Here is a 17689-nt window from a genome sequence, read left to right on the forward strand (position 1 = left end):
GATGATGACTGAAAAGCAGGGCGGTAGAGATAGTGGTTTGGTGGGATGGGACGGTTTGTGAGGCAGGAAACGTTATGATATGGGTCTTCGAGACACCTGGTGCTGCGGTGATGATAACTTTTACTGCAGAGATAACTTTACAAAAGCCCCCTTTTGTGAACCTTCAGGGGAACACATCTTCTGATTGGGGAAGCGACAGAGGTGAAATGAGGAGGAGGAGGGAGCGAGATAGCATGTGAAGTATTCACTCCCAGCTTCCTCCCCTCTCTTTGCAGGCCCTGAGGTGTTTTTATCACACCTCTCAGTGCTGCCATTTCCTATACCTCTCTACCTGTCCCACCCACTTGAACTTTGATCCTGTTTTTGCTTTGTGTATATTTTCCCCATTTAAAATGAAGTTGTGATTGTATTTTATCCTCCATGCTTTCTGTGTGCCTTTGTGTGAGTGTTTTCATGTAGGCTACAGTTCATATTTTTGTTCAACAAACTGTTTTCTTTTCATATCAATTGCAGTAAAACTACATATCTCTTCACACTCTTCTCTCCTCTCACCGTCACATTGGTACAACTTTATAATACGGCATCTATTCACTCTATGAAAACTTTAAAAAATTGGGTTTATTTTTTTCACGTTTTATTCTGCTTCATAAAACAATTGTATATCATCTAGAAGAAGAACTAGAAGACAGGTTTGGATGTTGTTTATTCTCCTTCAACATGACACTTGTGTTTTTATCTCTTGGATTGATTAGATAATACTTATAGTCTGCTAGAAGGCATCTGGACTCACATTTACAATTGCAGATTTGTGAAGTTGTATTTGCATTACCCAAGTAGCTGGAAATATGTTTGTTTACCTGATGTACTGCTGTGGTAAATAGATTAGCATGGTCATGTTTGGTATAGGATAAACACCAACTAAAACTTTCCAGAACCTGACAACTTTAAAACTTGTTATTATTGATAGAATTTACTTAGGCTGTTGATAGGGAGATGGGTTTTAGATTATGATTAGGTTTGGTGCAGGTAAAGGTAACTTTAAGGATGACTCCACAGGAAATCTCTTTTCAATACAATATTCAGGATCCTTATAAAGTGTCCCTGAAAAAGATTTAGCTTCCACCTCATTAGCAGCAGCAAGCAACTTGGATCAACAGCAGTGACACAGGCTCAGAGCAAAAGCAAAACAATTTCCAGTTGCACAAAATTGTTTATAGAAACATCCATAATGAGACGACCAACTTCATCAACTTCTCCTTCAACAGCCAGGAATCAAACCAAAGCATGTAATACACCCATCAGTGTCCTTTTTTGACCCTCATAGGCATTAAAAGTTCACGCATGTATGATCCGCCTATTCTCAGGGGTACAAAGAGACTTAGACTTTAGACTTTATTAATCCCACAGTGGGGAAATTTAGTAGTAGTGACTAGTGTTCAAGTCCGTGAGAAAGTAATATGGATGTCTTTTAAATAAGCTAAGTAAGTTATTTGCATAAAGTAATGTATTTAACTTCGTCCATTCATCCAAACATCCATTTTCTTGCCTTTATACGGGGTCAGGTCGCGGTTGCAGCAGGTCGAGCAAGTTTGTCGAGACTTCCCTCTTCCCAACAACCTTTTCCAGCCCATCCTGGGGAATCCCAAGGCGTCCCCAGGCCAGATACAATCCCTCCAGCATGCTCTGGGTCTACCTCGGGGTTTCTTCCCAGTTGGCCGTGCCCAGAAAATCTCAAGAGGGAGGCACCCACGGGAAATCTTGATCAGATGCCCGAGCCACCTCAGCTAACTCCAGGCTCCCTCTGGATGTCGGAGCTCCTTACCCGATTTCTAAGGCTGAGCCCCACCACCCTGCGGTGGAATTTCATTTCCGCCGCTTTTAACCACGATCTCATTCTTTCGGTCACGACCTCATGAAATAGGTAAGGGTCAGAACATAGATTGATCGGTAAATTTAAAGCTTCCCCTTTTGCCTCAGCTCCCTCTTCACCAAAACAGTGCTGCACAATGTCTGCTTTACAGCTGACACCGCACCGATCCACCTCCATCCTTCATCCTTCCCCCTCACTCATGAACAAGACCCCGTATTTAACTCACAGAACATAAATTAAGTAACTTACATGATGTACGATCCCTAACCAAGTACTCTTGGTGCCTGTACCTAAAACGATTTCAAGAGTGTCACATTGAGCCCAAAACGTGATCTTTTCCTAAACCTGATCACGTAGTTATTAATGCCTAAACCTAAGGCACCTAACTTTTCATGCTTAGCCGAGGCAAAAAGTGACACTGACACGGTATCCTCTAGTAGAATAACGGGTGTATTGCACGCTTTGAAGAAATGCTGGGTTGCATTCACACAGAGCTTCTCTGCAACACACTTTAATATTGTGCTAACACCGCTGAAAGCTCTGAAGCTCTACCACAAGCAGTATAGGCTGTTTAATGACTTATTAGTGATTTTGTGAAATATTTATTTAAGCTATGAAGGACTGAGAAGTAACATTAGAGGGTAAAGTCAACTGTAGTTCATCAAAGGTGCATTGAGAATAAGGTTAATGTTTTAAGAACAAACATGGAGACCTTCATACAGACAACACATCACCAAAGCCCTCTACAGACAGGGTTAGGTGATGAATAGAAGGCGGATTGATTTTGGCATGATCACACAATGTCCTCTGGGCATTGTGGCATTGGAAAGATCTGCCACGTCCTGACACCTTTGATTCCTCTAGATCCACCCTTGGCTCCGAATCCAGCTAACAATCAGAACTGGGGTAAGAAGCTGGCAGGCAGCTGGGAGACAGGAGTGAAACAGCAGAGAGTCAGGTGAAAGCAGAGTAAGAGAAGAGGGACAAAGTAGAGGAGTACAGGAGTTGACAGAGGAGAAGCAATAACTTTCATAAGAATTCCAAGTCAACTTGCTTGATCAGCAGCAGCACCTGTGTTACACACATGTTTGTGACCACTTATATGTGCACATTTGCGATTTCACCATGGACGTGAACCTTGAGCAGAGAGCGCACATCAAATTCATGTCAAATTTTTGGAAGAAAAAGGGAAGTTGCAGTGCTGCCGGTGGGCGCAGTGTCATGTTGGGGAAGCCAATTGCCACCGCACCACAGTTCAGGTCTTTTTTCATCAAATGTTTCCCCTTAGATGCCTCAGGATGTCACAAAATAACTCTGCATTGTCAGCCTAACCCTGGGGGACAGATTCATGGTGCACAATAGAGACAAGCAAGTACACCATTATTCTGTATCTGTATCTGGTAAACCAATTAAATTATCTGTATCCGTATCTGTACTCTGGACCAAATATCGGCACATTGACTCATATGATACTTGTGCTCGTCAAAAGTATATTCTCCGTACCGGATACTTGTTTCAGCATCCCTTGTGCGCAAGCTGACAAACGTCAAAGAAAACCTCCCTTCCTTCTTGGATAGTGACATTCTGCCCCTCTTGAAATGTAGAAGCCACTCAAAACACTTGGCCCCATTAGTTGCTTTATTCCCGAAGACTTTCTGAAGCATCTCAAAGCTCTCGATTGAACATTTCATGAATTAGACACAAAATGTGATCTGCACTTTCTGCTCAAGTGTGTGGTGAATAGAACAAGTACACATGAAGCAGTGGTCACAAAGATGCATGTAGCTCAGGTGCAGATGTTAATCAAACAACATAACTTGGAGTAATTACTCAAGTAGGCTAGGGCTTCGCCCGGCTTCATGCACAATACTGTGCTGCACTCTATTTGTGCAGGAGGAGGAACAGTCTCTCACAGGGTTAGGGTCACAATTGCACCTCACAGTATGGGCTTGTATGGGCTTGTCTCAACAATCGGACATGTTAGATCTCTGATGTCTGACCAAAAGCTTCTCATACTCAATATTTGTCTTATGTAAAGATACCAAACCAGGTATTACAAGGTCTGTGTAGGCAAAGACTGATACAGTTTATTCTTCCATGCTATAGAGATACTGGTGTCCCAAAACTATGAAGGTTTCATGACACACTGGGGTATTAGAATGGTGAGTCATTTTCATAAAATGTGGTCTCTTTTACAGCTCTGTACAGCCAAGTCATGTGGAGTAATGTGATTGAACCGACGCCTACACATAATAATGGGAAGGTTTCGGATATGTGTGGATAGGTCTTGATCAAGAAAAATTCTAGGAAGTAGGCCTCCCTCAAGTGCCTTATCAAAAATCATAACAATTAACACTAAACTGCTGTCATTTCATTGGCCATTATTAACTCTGCATTATTCTCTTAAAGTCTGACACTGATGACTTTGGCCCTCTGCCTTAAGATCTCTAAGAATCGTTTAGCCCCTACTGGCACTTAGGCCACCTAAAACTGACCAGAGTTGAAGTGGGTCGTTTGTTTTTGGGAGTTCTGTTATCTCTCAGATTGAGTTTTTCCACTGTTTGTACATTTCAACCATATCAGGGGTGCATTAAGTTACTGCGGATGTGAACTCAACCCCAATATGGTGCCTTTCCAATTTGAGAAATGGACACCTTCAAATTTTGGATAAAGCCAGAATCTTACAGCTGCAGTGTTCACAAACCTGTTTCAGCAAGAGCACAACACATTACTACAAGTTCTTCTTTCTCTTAAACAAACACATCCAGTCCCTTTTTTTCTTCTTTGCACCATCATTAATGGCCAAAACTGCTTCAACTCCAGCTTGAGGACCCAGAAAAAGAACCATTGATGCACCTTATCCAGGAGTTCTCCTGTACGTTCAAATGCTTCTAAATCCCCATGGGCCTCAGCCCTATTCCCTGCTGGAGTTTTTGCTCTGGGAAATATAAAATAAAAGGGGTAAGCCTGATCTCATGACCACTGGCAGAATTCTTTACATAAATACTGTTACTTTGCAAGGCCATTGTCCTGTGGGAAATTCAGTTAATGGGAAGATTAAATGACAGTGCACAATGCACAAAGTACCACATCACCACTGCCCATTCAGAACACCAGCCAGCAACAAAATAAAGTTTGCCCCGCCACTCTGAAAGGCGGACCAAAGACCAATGGGGGTTGCCAAGTGTGATGACGTTGAAGTAGTTCCAACAATGGCCGCGCTGGTAGTGAACACATGCTGATTGGTTAAAGGCTGCTCCAATAATTTCAAAATGAACACAAGGTCTGGACCTATGAAGATGCAATGGCTGGAAAAACTCCTCAGTGGAGCGAGATCAGACCCATGAATTCAGTGAATACCAGTCTGGTAATACCAGGCTGGACTATTTCTGTCACTTTCTACACCACTATAAACGTCAACTAGACCGCACACTGAAAACATTTACCTTTATCCTCCAGTTTCAACAAGTTTTATATCTATTTATTGCATCTTCACTGTTAAATGTTGGAAATCCTGTTTTCATCTCTTTAATGTCTTTGGAAGAACTTAAGGAACACGTTCCCAGAGACTGCGTTTAAGTCATAGTATCTGACCCCAAATTCTTGGAGAGTACTCCAAGTCTCAAAAGCTTTAGGCATAAGGGACCCTGATTTTCAACGGGGGCCACCCTTTCTAAAAATAAAAGCACTCAATGAGGTACTTCAAGTCATTTTGGATAAAAGTGTCTGCTAAATACCATTTAGTATATTGTATTACTCCCATTATTGCAATATGGACCTCACTCTCTCACTGCCCATTGACTTCATCCATTCCCAGCGGGCCATCTGTCTATCCATTGACTGCCATTTAGTGTCAACAGGACCATAACTCGTTATCCGAATGACGTTTAGACACTCTGCAGCTCGTTACAAAGGTCAGGGGTTAGATGGCTGTTGAAGGGACACTTCACTCTCCCTCTTTGTGCTCCCCATCCCTGTTTTTCATTTTCTCTTAGCCCCTTGGTCTGTTGCCTCACTTACCCTCTGCCCCCTTTCCTTTTACTTTACAACTCTGTCTTTATCTCTTTCTCCCTGAGTATCTATATTAATGCATAGACATTTACTGTATAGATGTGGCTATGGCTATTAAGGTGCATAAAGAGTGCATAAGGCCTTCTTTAGGGAGATAATTTAAGAAATCCAATAAAACCCAGTGGCATTTTTGCAGTTGCCAGCAGTTATAATTTCAGAGAGCTACTTTGGTTTGGCTAAGCGGCAATGTGTCTCAGATTGTTCCCTCTCAAACTCACAAGTAGCCACAGTAAAATGTTAAAGAAGTTGTGTTTTCTTCATTTGGTCCTGGTAAAAGCCTCGCTCTCGGTGTGCGTGTTTATTTCGGTCACACTTAGTTTTCAGTGTTTTTTTTTTTTTTTTTTACATGCTATTTTGCCTTATAATACTGCAAAGAAAATGATTTTATTTTACAACTTCGGTGGGCAAAAAAGAAGGCTGTAGGTGAGAGAGAATATGTGTGAATGTGAAAATCTGTTTTTGACACAGGCAGATTGAAAGAGTGAAAGAGAGTGAGGGAGCAAGGATGAATTGTACCATGGCTAGCCAAGCGAGGCCATTGATTCCACTCCTTTCTCGCTGAAACACAGCAGACAGAATGTCAATCATTTGGATTTTCTTACTTCCCTCTCAATGCCTCTTTCCTCCGTGTGCATCACTCAACATATCGCCCCTCTTCCCGTTCTGGTACTAAGTTCATCTTTTAGTGTGTTAAACAGCAATTCAGCTGTGTTGTTCTTTTACCACTCGATGAAAACTTCCAAACATTTGATTGTATCTTAGCAATCTTGTATTTGGAAGGGTTAAGGCAGAAGATAAAGAAAATATCTGTTCAGCTTTATACGACAGTTACATAACTGAACAAAATAAACAAAAGCCTGTAATTCCACTCCATTGTAATTCTTGTTTGCAGTCAACTTGTCTACAGGTAAAACTAACAACCATTTGAATTTTGCCAATACAAGTCCCAAAACAACATAATGTCTACACACACAAAAAGACACAAAAAAGCAAACTATGTACTACGGGTCGACTGATGTATTGGCCAATTATCGGCACCGATATTTAGCATTTTTCCAATTATCGGTATCTTTTTAAAAAAATGTTTTATTCAATCACCAATAAAATTCATTCATTTCAAAATGTGCTGCTTTGGCTCTGATGCAGCATCTCTCTGCAGTCACCACTCTGTGGTGTTGAGTAATGTCCCACCCACAACTTTATCTGATTGGTTAGACCTCATGAGTACTAGCCAATCAACGCTGAGAACGTCTTTGCCATAAAAGGTGAACACAGATGACCATTACCAGAGTTGAAAACAACTACACTTGTTACTTGACCCAAAGTTAAGCTATCAATGGACAAACCCCAAACTCATTTTAAAATCATGCATCAAACATTCTGCTGGTGCTTAAAAAAATGATTTATTTGTTTTCACAATAAATACCGCAAATTGCAATATACCTTCATAATAATATTACACAGTATTTATTTGAAGTCATTTGAATTAAGTTTTGTGTTAGACTTTGTTATTCCAAATTTTGACATGAAGATTTTTTATTTTTACTGAAAATGTATATCGGTTCCAAATATTGGTTTATCTGTGTCTTTGACTACCAATAATCAGTTTCGGCCCTGAAAAAGTCATATCAGTGGACCTGCTATGTATCATATTTGTGGGGTAAAAGAATGTTTCTCCCTGTCTGACACATCAGCTCAGACAGTTCCCATTTGGAATAATGTCAATCGTGTGGCCACCCTGGTCGATGTTGCTGCCACTTTGTTAAAAAGCATCATACGATCCAATCCAACACATCAACAATGACAACAACTGAAAGATGTGGATCATGGTCCACATTTGTAGATTGGCTAATCTGGAATACATCTTCATCTTCTGTGTTACAACTAACAAAATCTAATAAAAACGTCCACATCAATCTTGCATAAAGACAAAGATGGGCGGCCACCTGTGTGAAGCTCCTCCCTCTAGTTCTGTAGCTCTCTATAAAGCTGCCAAGCTTGTCTAACACTTTAACCATCTCTCTCTCTCTCTCTCTTTGTGGGCGAGGAACAGATTGAAGAAGAAGCCTGCTGTGTTTGTCGCCCTGCTGGTAGTGATGCCATACCTGACTGCGGCTTCATGTGCCGGTAAAACCGTGGAAGTCTGGCTGGCGAATGGCTTTGGCCTGACAGGGGATGGACTTTCAAAACCCGATCCTGATGTTTTGGTAAGGTGTTATCATTCTTTCTCAAAATATAACCAAACCAACTCAAGAATTCTGGCAGCGCTTTTGATAAAGTGTGCGACTTTTCTTTATTGGATTATTAAGTAAACCTAATAATTCCTCATTTAGCAAGAAAACTTCATTGAAAAGACAATACAAATAATTGATGCCCAAGTGTCATTGAACAATGTCACAGAATAAAAAAGGACATCTCTTTTGTTATACAAGTGGATAGTTATTCTTAGTGTAATCATTTTAAATATAATAGTTTACACTTCTTCTGTTTGATCTAACAGGTGCAAATCGGCGATAGAGTCCAAAGAACAAGAGTCATTCATTCAACTTCCAACCCAAGTTGGTTTCAGAAATTCATGTTTGACTCTGGCAGCAATGACTTCATGAAAATAGATGTTTGGGAAAAAGACGGTGGACTCCGTGGTGACGATGACCACTTGGGAACCTGCATTCAGCAAATGGCTTCAGGTGACAAAAGCTTCCAGCCTGTACGGTGCACTGTGCAGGACAACGGTGTCGTCAAACTCTTTTACAAGTGTTACTAAATGTAACCTGGTTGTGCAATTTGAAGTGAGGAAAAGACACTTTCTCTGTAAAAGGTTTGATAACTGATGAATACAACTTCACAGAGGAGTTTGTTTAAACATTACTTTTGCTTTGTTACGTCAAAACGGAACGTTACGCTTTTTAGACAGTACAGCTGTCCTGTACTTTTCTGCACAACTTTTTCCTGAAAAGATTCTGTAATAAATGAGAAACTGATGAATACACTCAAAATGAAAGCATTTGTTTTGATTTCATGTTCATGCTTCACAGAAGAACAAAGTGAATGGGCTTTAGTTTCTTGAAATTGGTTGCAAGCTCAACTTCCTATTGTAGTTTAACTGCACACGAGAGTGACACACTCATTTTAGCAATGTTGGTGAACATCAGCAGTACCAAAGATAAAACTTAGCTCAGTTAAAACAGGCTCAACAGCTGCACAGCTTGGACATGACTTTCTGCGGATTCATCACAAGCTACACATTTCACATTACACATTATTATTTGATCCAGTCATTCTATCGAATACAGGGTCGAGATCTTTGCACTTAATCCATGATTCAGATGCCTTTCCGGTAACTTTCTTTTGTTTTCAGGCTTGTTGGCCAATTGTTGAATTATTGGGTTTCTCTATAATATTGTAAAGTTCTGCTGTAAGGACTTTAAATGTGTTAAGTGCCATGAAATAACCTGCGTTGTGATTTGGCGCTACATAAATAAAATTGAATTGAATTGTAGGAGTTTGTGCCAGTAAACTTTCACATCTACTGTATTGCTGCATGTAGCACTGCTCAGTAGCGCAGAGGTAAGAGGTAAGAGGTTTCAAATCAGGCAGGTGTGAACGACAATGTTGCGAATGCTCTAAAAAAAAAAAAATGGTATGTCAAATCAATTCTCCAATCATACTGTACATTAGACAATAAATGGTATAATTCAGCTTATGGAAATGCCTGTTTAGCAGGTGTTTCAATGTGGGTGCATATTATAGATTCATTCTTGGAGTTTGTAGAATTTGTAACAATGTGCCTCAATTTGTATTCTTTAGACCTTTTAAGTACAACTGAAAGTTTTCATGTCTACAGTCATATCTTTCATATTAATGACACACACAAAAAAAAAAAAAAAAATCTATATTTTATAAACAGACTCTGGTGCAGTGCTTCCAAGTGACATTTTCCCTCGACATATAAGCAGGCTGAGGGGACTTGAGTGTTTAGTATTTTGAGTCAGCCGGCCCGGATTTTACTTTGTCTGAATACAAATCAATTTGGCTGTTTTTCACTGGTGTCTGACATAAACCTCATATCTTCACTTGTCGCTTTTTTTTTTTTTTTTTTAGCTTAACAGTCAACATTGAAATCTCCGGAAAGAAACTATCATGACTAGAATGTAAACAGAACCTTGTTTTGGTATTTCAAGATTAAGAATCAAAACAATACAGAAGGGATTATTAGATTTCTTCATCTTGGATATATGAGGTTTTAACAGTGGAAGTTTTATATTCTGGAGTGTCTTGGTGGCACTGGTGTAATGGGATCACAGAGGTCTGGGCCCTGGAGGACCCCTGCAGGCACGCTCCGGCTGCTTAACCAAACACCCCTGGATACATCCGGTCTGCTAGTTAAACATGACATACTGGCTCAGAGACTTATCTACATGTGAGCACATTTAAACAACACGCATACTCCCACACACTCGCACAGACTACTTAAATATCATCTACTCACTTGCGAGGATATTTGTATTCATACAGACACGGAAAAACTGTCATCCTGGCTGGAGCACACCACCACCCTGGAGATGAAAGTGTCATTAGAGTGCTGTCCTTACACTGTACAGATGGGAAAAAAAAAGTGCCATGATGTTCGGGATGAAGGAGAGGTGCAGGGTCAACAAGAAGGAAAGTGTTGCCTTCAAATAGATTCACGTGAGTCCCGAAAAGAAAAAGGCTGAAGAAAGTTCATTTTTGGTATAGAAAGTGTTTTAAAATTGTATAGTGTGTAACATATATCTTAAATGTCTGAATAATATTCTTTTTTGACCAATTTCTTGTGTTATTTTGATATGAGACCAGATATCAATTCAGATTTTGGATATCGTAATCCTATGATTTGGAATGTGTTCAATTTATGTTGCATTTAATACACTCAATTGGTCATTTTACACGCAGTGGTAGTGCCTGTACTCATTTCAAAGTACAACTTACTTCCTAAATTCAGCTGCATACCAATTGAAAAAAGATTTGGTGCTACAACTTTCCAGAAGAGGTCAGTCAAAAATTGCTTTTCAGCTGAAGTTCATCTGAAGAAATTCCATTTTATCTGTGTGTACGAAAAAGGAGAAATACATAAGAATGTATACGCAAACTGAACCTGTCGATAATAATAGCAATTGTGTTGTATCACGTGTAAACAGCGCACAATGCGAGTCATGATGTATTTTAGTTGATTCTTTTCCATGGAACTTGTATTTGACTCAAACTGTACAAACCAGTACAACCCACCCTTTGACAGGTGCCACTGTAACAAGATAATCAGTGTTATTTACTGCACCTGTCAGTGGTTTTAATGTTGCGAATACAAGTCAGTGAATACAAATACAGATCAAGTCAAATATGAGTTGTTGATCAATCAAAAATATGACAATTGCAAAGAGCTGACATGTAGAAATTACAGAATACATTTAGAGACCTCAGTTTAAAGTTTAGTAAAACTTTTAAATCATTTATTTAAAACACCACTAACTTTCATGGCTTCATTGGTAATACTTTTGCTGACCTCCATGAAGCTAACTCTTGCCAGTGTATGGTGAGACAAGATTCCTCATGCTAATGCTGCCTAATCTGCACTTATATTTAAACGAAACAACCCGTTCAAGTGTTGATCTTCCAAAAGCCGTTATGTTATAAGAATGGTATAATAGACTGTTTTAAAGAGCTTTATTCTCATTATAATGATATTGAACATAGAAGCACAGCTATAGCTATGAAGGGAAATGGTGTTACATGGGACTGTGCAAATGTAATTGAAAAATCACCAAGCTGATTACTTCCAGTAGTCAGCGTGTTGGGCTGCATGTAAATGCAATCGATGATACAACAATTTTCATACAGCATGAAAGCTGATGAAAGAGGAGAGCAGCTACTCATCTTACTTATATACTTATACAACACTCTTGATGTTGGAGTACAATACTGATCTAGTAATTATTAATAGTACAAGATTGAGTATTAACAATGTTATCACAGCTGGAATAATGATTATCATTAAAATCATAGATTTGATCTCAAAATAAAAAGGGTCTAAACAGTGGAGCTAATGCTTTAAAATGCAATATCACACAGGGCCACTAGGGGCTGGCTCCAAAAAACCTCTGGCTCCTTTTGGACTCCCATTACGAAACATCAACTTCTTCAATGAAATAAAAAGTTTTTTGTTTTTTTTCCGACAAATCATTACGGTTTACTCTCTAATAATTCCACAATTAATTTGATATTAAGCCTCAGAATGAGGTACATTTGGCGGCATGTCTTGGTTGATTGACACGTCTGGGGTGCAGTCACAGAGAACGTTATACCTGACAAGTATCGTCTCCTCAGGTTCCTGTTCAGATCCACCTCTTGTTCCTACCAAGCTTGTCCAAATATGGCCACTTCTGGCACCAATAAAACAAGATGGTGACTGCCAATATGCCAGAGTCAAGGCTTCAATCCAGCAGTTTACGAACCAATAAACAAACCAATGGGTAACCACTCGATTGCAAGTGACTGTTTAAGAACATATACGGTAGCCCAAAAACTAGGCCTGCTCTAGAGCCAGTGTTTGGTTTGTCTGTTCTGGGTTACTGTCGAGAGATATGAAGGGTTCTTTCTAAGGTAACAAAAACACAACAATTCTTAATTTTCCATGATTATAAAATAATAATTATAAATATTATATTCCATTTCTGCCATCAGATCCTCCTGAATCCAACAAACCGAGCCTTTACAGAAAATCTCATATTCAACAAAAAGCACAAAGGATGTTTTTTTTTTTTTCCCACAAATGTTATGTGGTTAGGGAAAGCACCCTGTTCTCTATACACAGCCGCCACACTGTTTATTTAAGTTATTTCTTGCTCAGTTCCTTCCCCTCTTTTGTTCTACATGAACACCCAACTTCTATTTGCAACTCTGCCAGAAAGCCATTTTTTTTATTATTTTTTTTTTTTTATCCTTATTTCCATCTTCCACTCCTCCTCTCTCTCCCTCTTGTTCCAATAAAGTCCTACATGCATTCTAGCAAGAATAACTTATCTCATTGCAGATTCAGTGCCCAGGGTCAATTTCCCTCCAAATGAGAGCATTATCTGCAACAAGCTGTCCCCTGATGTAAGCCAGTGGCCCTGCCGGCTTCATTTGTTTCAGGCAGACAAACAGAAGGCTAAAAACTCTCCCTGTGTTTTGTCGTCACTGCCTGATTGCTCTGTCAGACTCTGTGTTTCTTTATTTGGTCTGAGCGATGATAAGGAACAACCAACAGACTGGGACAAGATGTCTCCGCTCACGCTTAAAAGACAGAGATAGCATAGAGAGAGGGAAGGAGAGGTGTGGAGGAGGAGCTGAGGAGGCCAAAGGAGAAGGAAAGGGTCAAGCAAGAGGAGAGGTCAGTGGTATGTTGAGAAACTGATGAGAAAAAGGCTTTTAAGCTAAGGCTCTTTTTCTTTTTGGTCGATACAGTTGTATAAAGTGACACACTGAAGAGGTTAGAACAGGGCTTTTTAAACTATTTCTGACCAACATGCGATTGGGTGAATTTAGCTCGGTGCCACCGGGTGAAAGGGTTGAAAAAACACATTACTCCCACTATTGTACGGTCTTAAGCCAGTACAAAGAGGCCACACTCTGGGTCCTAACCCTGGTGAACTATCGTAAGAGTTTACTCCTGTAAACGTACTGTTGCACGTTCAAAAAGTAGCATTATTTATTCTGCACAGATTTAAAAGAAATAGTTACTTTGACTTTGTCGCTTGTGTTGGTAAAGCTCCCAATTACTTGGATCTTATATCATCCATAATACAACTCTACACTCTCATTTGTTAGACATTTCCTGACTGGTAAATGGAAACATCTTACAAACCCAGTGACAAAAAATCATCACACAAACCAACCCAGTATCACACCAAAGGGTGTAATACAGCCTCAGTGCACTCGAAGATATCGTGTCTGTGTAACATTTTGCCTCAGCCAGGCATGAAAGGTTTTCCTCAAGCTAAACATCAAAGTTTGGGTTAAATGGGACACAGTTGCATTGTGGTTAGGGCTAGGCACCAAAACTACTTTGTTCGGGCTCAGAAAGATCACGGTTTGAGTCAAAATAAGCAACTTTATGTAAGTAATGTTACGTACGTCAGATAAGTTACACAACACGTTCCATCAATCCATCAATATTTTACACCTGCTTTGGAGTCACAGAGGCTGGGGTCTATCCCAGCTGACTTTGGGCGAAGGTAGGGTACACCCTAGACAGGTCACGTGTCCATCACAGGACCAATACAGAGAGATGCAAGCATTCACACCTATAGGCAATTTAGAATCACCAACTAAACTAACATGCATGTCGTTGGACAGTTGTAGGAAGCCGGAGCAGCCGGAAGCAGACACAGGAACAACGTACAAACTCCACACAGAAGGACCCAAGCCGAGGTTGGAGCCCAGAACCTCCTTGGCGTGAGGCGACAATGCTAACCACTGCACTGTTACGTTATGGAGGGAATACATGTTGAATTATGCTTTCTCACAGACGACGGTTGCGTGTACTTTTCACGCCTATACGAGGCAGGACGTGACACTGAAACGGTATCCTTGAGTGGAAGAACCGGGCTTCACAGACTTAGTTACTTTTGTATTGTTGTACATTTGCAATATCTAAGCACAAACTACGATTTTTGTCCATCTTAATGAAGCTTATTCAGAGTTATGGAAAAGGCACATCACAGTCACCCCAATTTCTGATAAATTCACATGGGAAAAAGGCAGTGACCCTTTAAAGGAAAGGAGGGAGACAATTACCAGACCTTTTTGCAACAGGACACTTTGTGATTATTGTTTTTCTCCTTATGTCAGGGCAGTATGAAAAGAAAAAAAGAAAAAAACACAATCCTCTGGGCACGCAGAGAAGTAAAAATAAGCACATTTTACCAAAAGGTCAGTGATGTGCCAGGACCCTAGAGAACATACGCCTTCTTGGATCCGCTTGGCACGTAGTCGAGAACCAAAGAGGGCTGACAAATTCCCAAATCAAATGAAGGAAAAACATATATGCTACTGTCTTCTGCTGCATTTTTCTGCTTGAAGATTGTTGGGAGAAATGAGGTTGAATGGAGGGACAGATGGCACAGAATAACTTGCCGCTTGACTTTAGGATTATTGGTCTCAGTCTGAGCTGGAGCCTGCTGGGAGGCTGTGAAGAGCAGTTAAGCTATGTGAACATTATCCATCCCTCTCATTGCTCTCCACAGCCTGCCAGGTCATGCAGTTGATAATCTATAAATCTGAAAACGTCACTGAGACGCAATGAAGTGTGATTTTTTTTTTTGTTTGACAGAGAGAGAGAGAGAGTTTGTCTCCACCAAATAAAAACTTTCAGAAAACATCACGTTAATGATGCTGGTAGAGGGATATAGGTTTAACCAAAGACTGATTTAAACTGGTAAATAACTAATCTTCATATAAGGTTTGTCTCTCTCTAAAATATAAACATTTACTGAAATATCCTTCTGAAAATAACACCCAAAATGTGTTGCATGGCTTTGTAAAATGTGTATTAGTAATGTATTTACTAGAATAATAGAATTATAATAAAACATTTATGAAAAGATGTGGGATAGAGGAAGGAAGAAGTGAGTTTCATATGAACACATAATGAAATGGCTGCAGGCTCAGAGTGACAGTCCATTACTCTCCAGGGTTAGTTATATTGGTATTGGAATATAGATCTAATCACCTCAGTCAACTCAGTTAATTAGTTCAAACAGGTGTCGCGGTACACTGACGACGGTAAAGAAAGACGCAAAGCAAATATTAGCCCCACCTCCCCCCACCACACACACACACACACACACACACACACACACACACACACACACACACACACACACACACACACACACACACAGTGAGTGAACTCACTGTCACACGTAGGCACATATGCAAACTAAAGCATCGCCACAATTCCATTCACAACAATCTGCTCTCTGTCCATACAGTGATTTATTAATTTGCATATTTGCACATACGCAACACACACACACAACAAAACATGATGAGGAGAAGAGGGGCAAGAAAAGTAAAGAGACAGAAGGAAAAGCAACAGAAGACAATAAAAAGAAACATTTATTCAACTGATTTGGATGTCTGAGCCTTTCAGCTGAATTTCAACATTAAAAGATCATATTTAGAGTTAGTTTTAAACCTAATTACTGTTAATCAGTGGTTCCCAACCTTTGTTGCTTGACCTTTTAGGGTACAGAGTTGAGAGCGGTTTATTCAGTGAACTGGTTTGTCTTCTTAACTTTTCAGTTTTAATGTCTTAAGGCTAGAGGTTAAAGTATAACGTATTAGATAAATGACCACTGTGACTTCTGAGCCCTAAAGACGAGTTTAGGAACCATGACAACACCACCTTTTAACACACTTGCAGCCTCTGCCCTACAACTCACAGTGCATGCTGGTGCCACACAAATGACCACTTCCATGGTTAAATAGCATGGGTCAGCGTGCCAAGGCCTCGACTTTTGTCTGCTGTTTATCTGGCAAATCACCCAACCATTAAATCCAGCCTTAAAAGTGCTGACCCCACAAGTTGCTGGTCCCATGTCATCACCCAAGGCTGAGTGTGATAGGAATCAGTGCGCAGGTGCCTGCCAGGGAGCTACCTTTCAGGCCTGACTTCACCAGAGGGCCCAAGTCTTCCTAATCTGAGATCAAGTATTTCTTTTTATCGAATGTGCCAGTTCCTAAGGGTACTGGAATCGCCCTTTGTCTGACCATCGTCCTTAGATCAACAGTACGGGCTGGACATCTCGCTGCAGAGGTATTCCCATGCCCAACTGAAAGGAAAACACAAGATTGACAGAGCACTCAGGGGATAACATCTTCTGTCTGGTCTGGGATTGTTCCCAGGAACAGCTGGAAGAGATGACGAGGGAAAACAACGGACAGGCTATCTTGCTTATCCTGACGCTACAACAACCAGGATAAAGGTCAGAGGATGAACGAAAGAAAGGATGGTTGAGTGGTGAAAAAAAAAAACCACTGAAAGTGGCTGCGGATACTTTTTGTACTGTTGCATGCTGACTCCAAAACAACTCAGTCTTTGTTGAATCAGCGTTTTTCCACATTTGTTTTTTCTAATGCTCTTTGGCAGATGGTAAAACTCAAAGAAAAAAGCTATTTTCTCACAGTCAAGGTTGTCACCTACTTTACTCTCCACCTTAGTGCCAGAAGTTGTTCTTTATAGGCTCAGAACAACATCAGCTGCAAAATCCAGTCTCCATGCTTTAAAATGTACTCTTAAAGTGGGTGTCAGTTCTTCTAGTGTGTGGGTCCAGTGGATCAGACATCAATCTGTACAATTCCTTTCTGGCACAAAAAAAGATTTATTTACACCGTTTCATTAAGCTTCTGTAAAGGAAGAGATGTGGAGACACAGGACAGCAACCAACCTCACAGTTTTCAGATTTTGCCACAGACTAGTTTGTGATAATTATATTAAGTTCTCATGAATAATTTGACAATGATATATGATATCTGAAAATGTTAGCACCTTAACAAAAAAGTAGTTTAACCAAAGAAGACAAAAAGAAACAAAGAAAGACAAATGTTGTGAAGGGCTGAGTAGGATCTTAACAAAAAGACAAATCTAATATCAGCACTGAAGAAAATCCAAGATATATTTTGTCGAATAAATTGGGGTATTTACAAAATGTTGCGGGCCCCTCTAAAAAG

This window comes from Embiotoca jacksoni, unplaced genomic scaffold, assembly GCF_022577435.1.
Source record: "Embiotoca jacksoni isolate LCO1_2020_lvr unplaced genomic scaffold, fEmbJac1.0.p SCAF_8, whole genome shotgun sequence".
Lineage (NCBI taxonomy): Eukaryota > Metazoa > Chordata > Actinopteri > Embiotocidae > Embiotoca > Embiotoca jacksoni.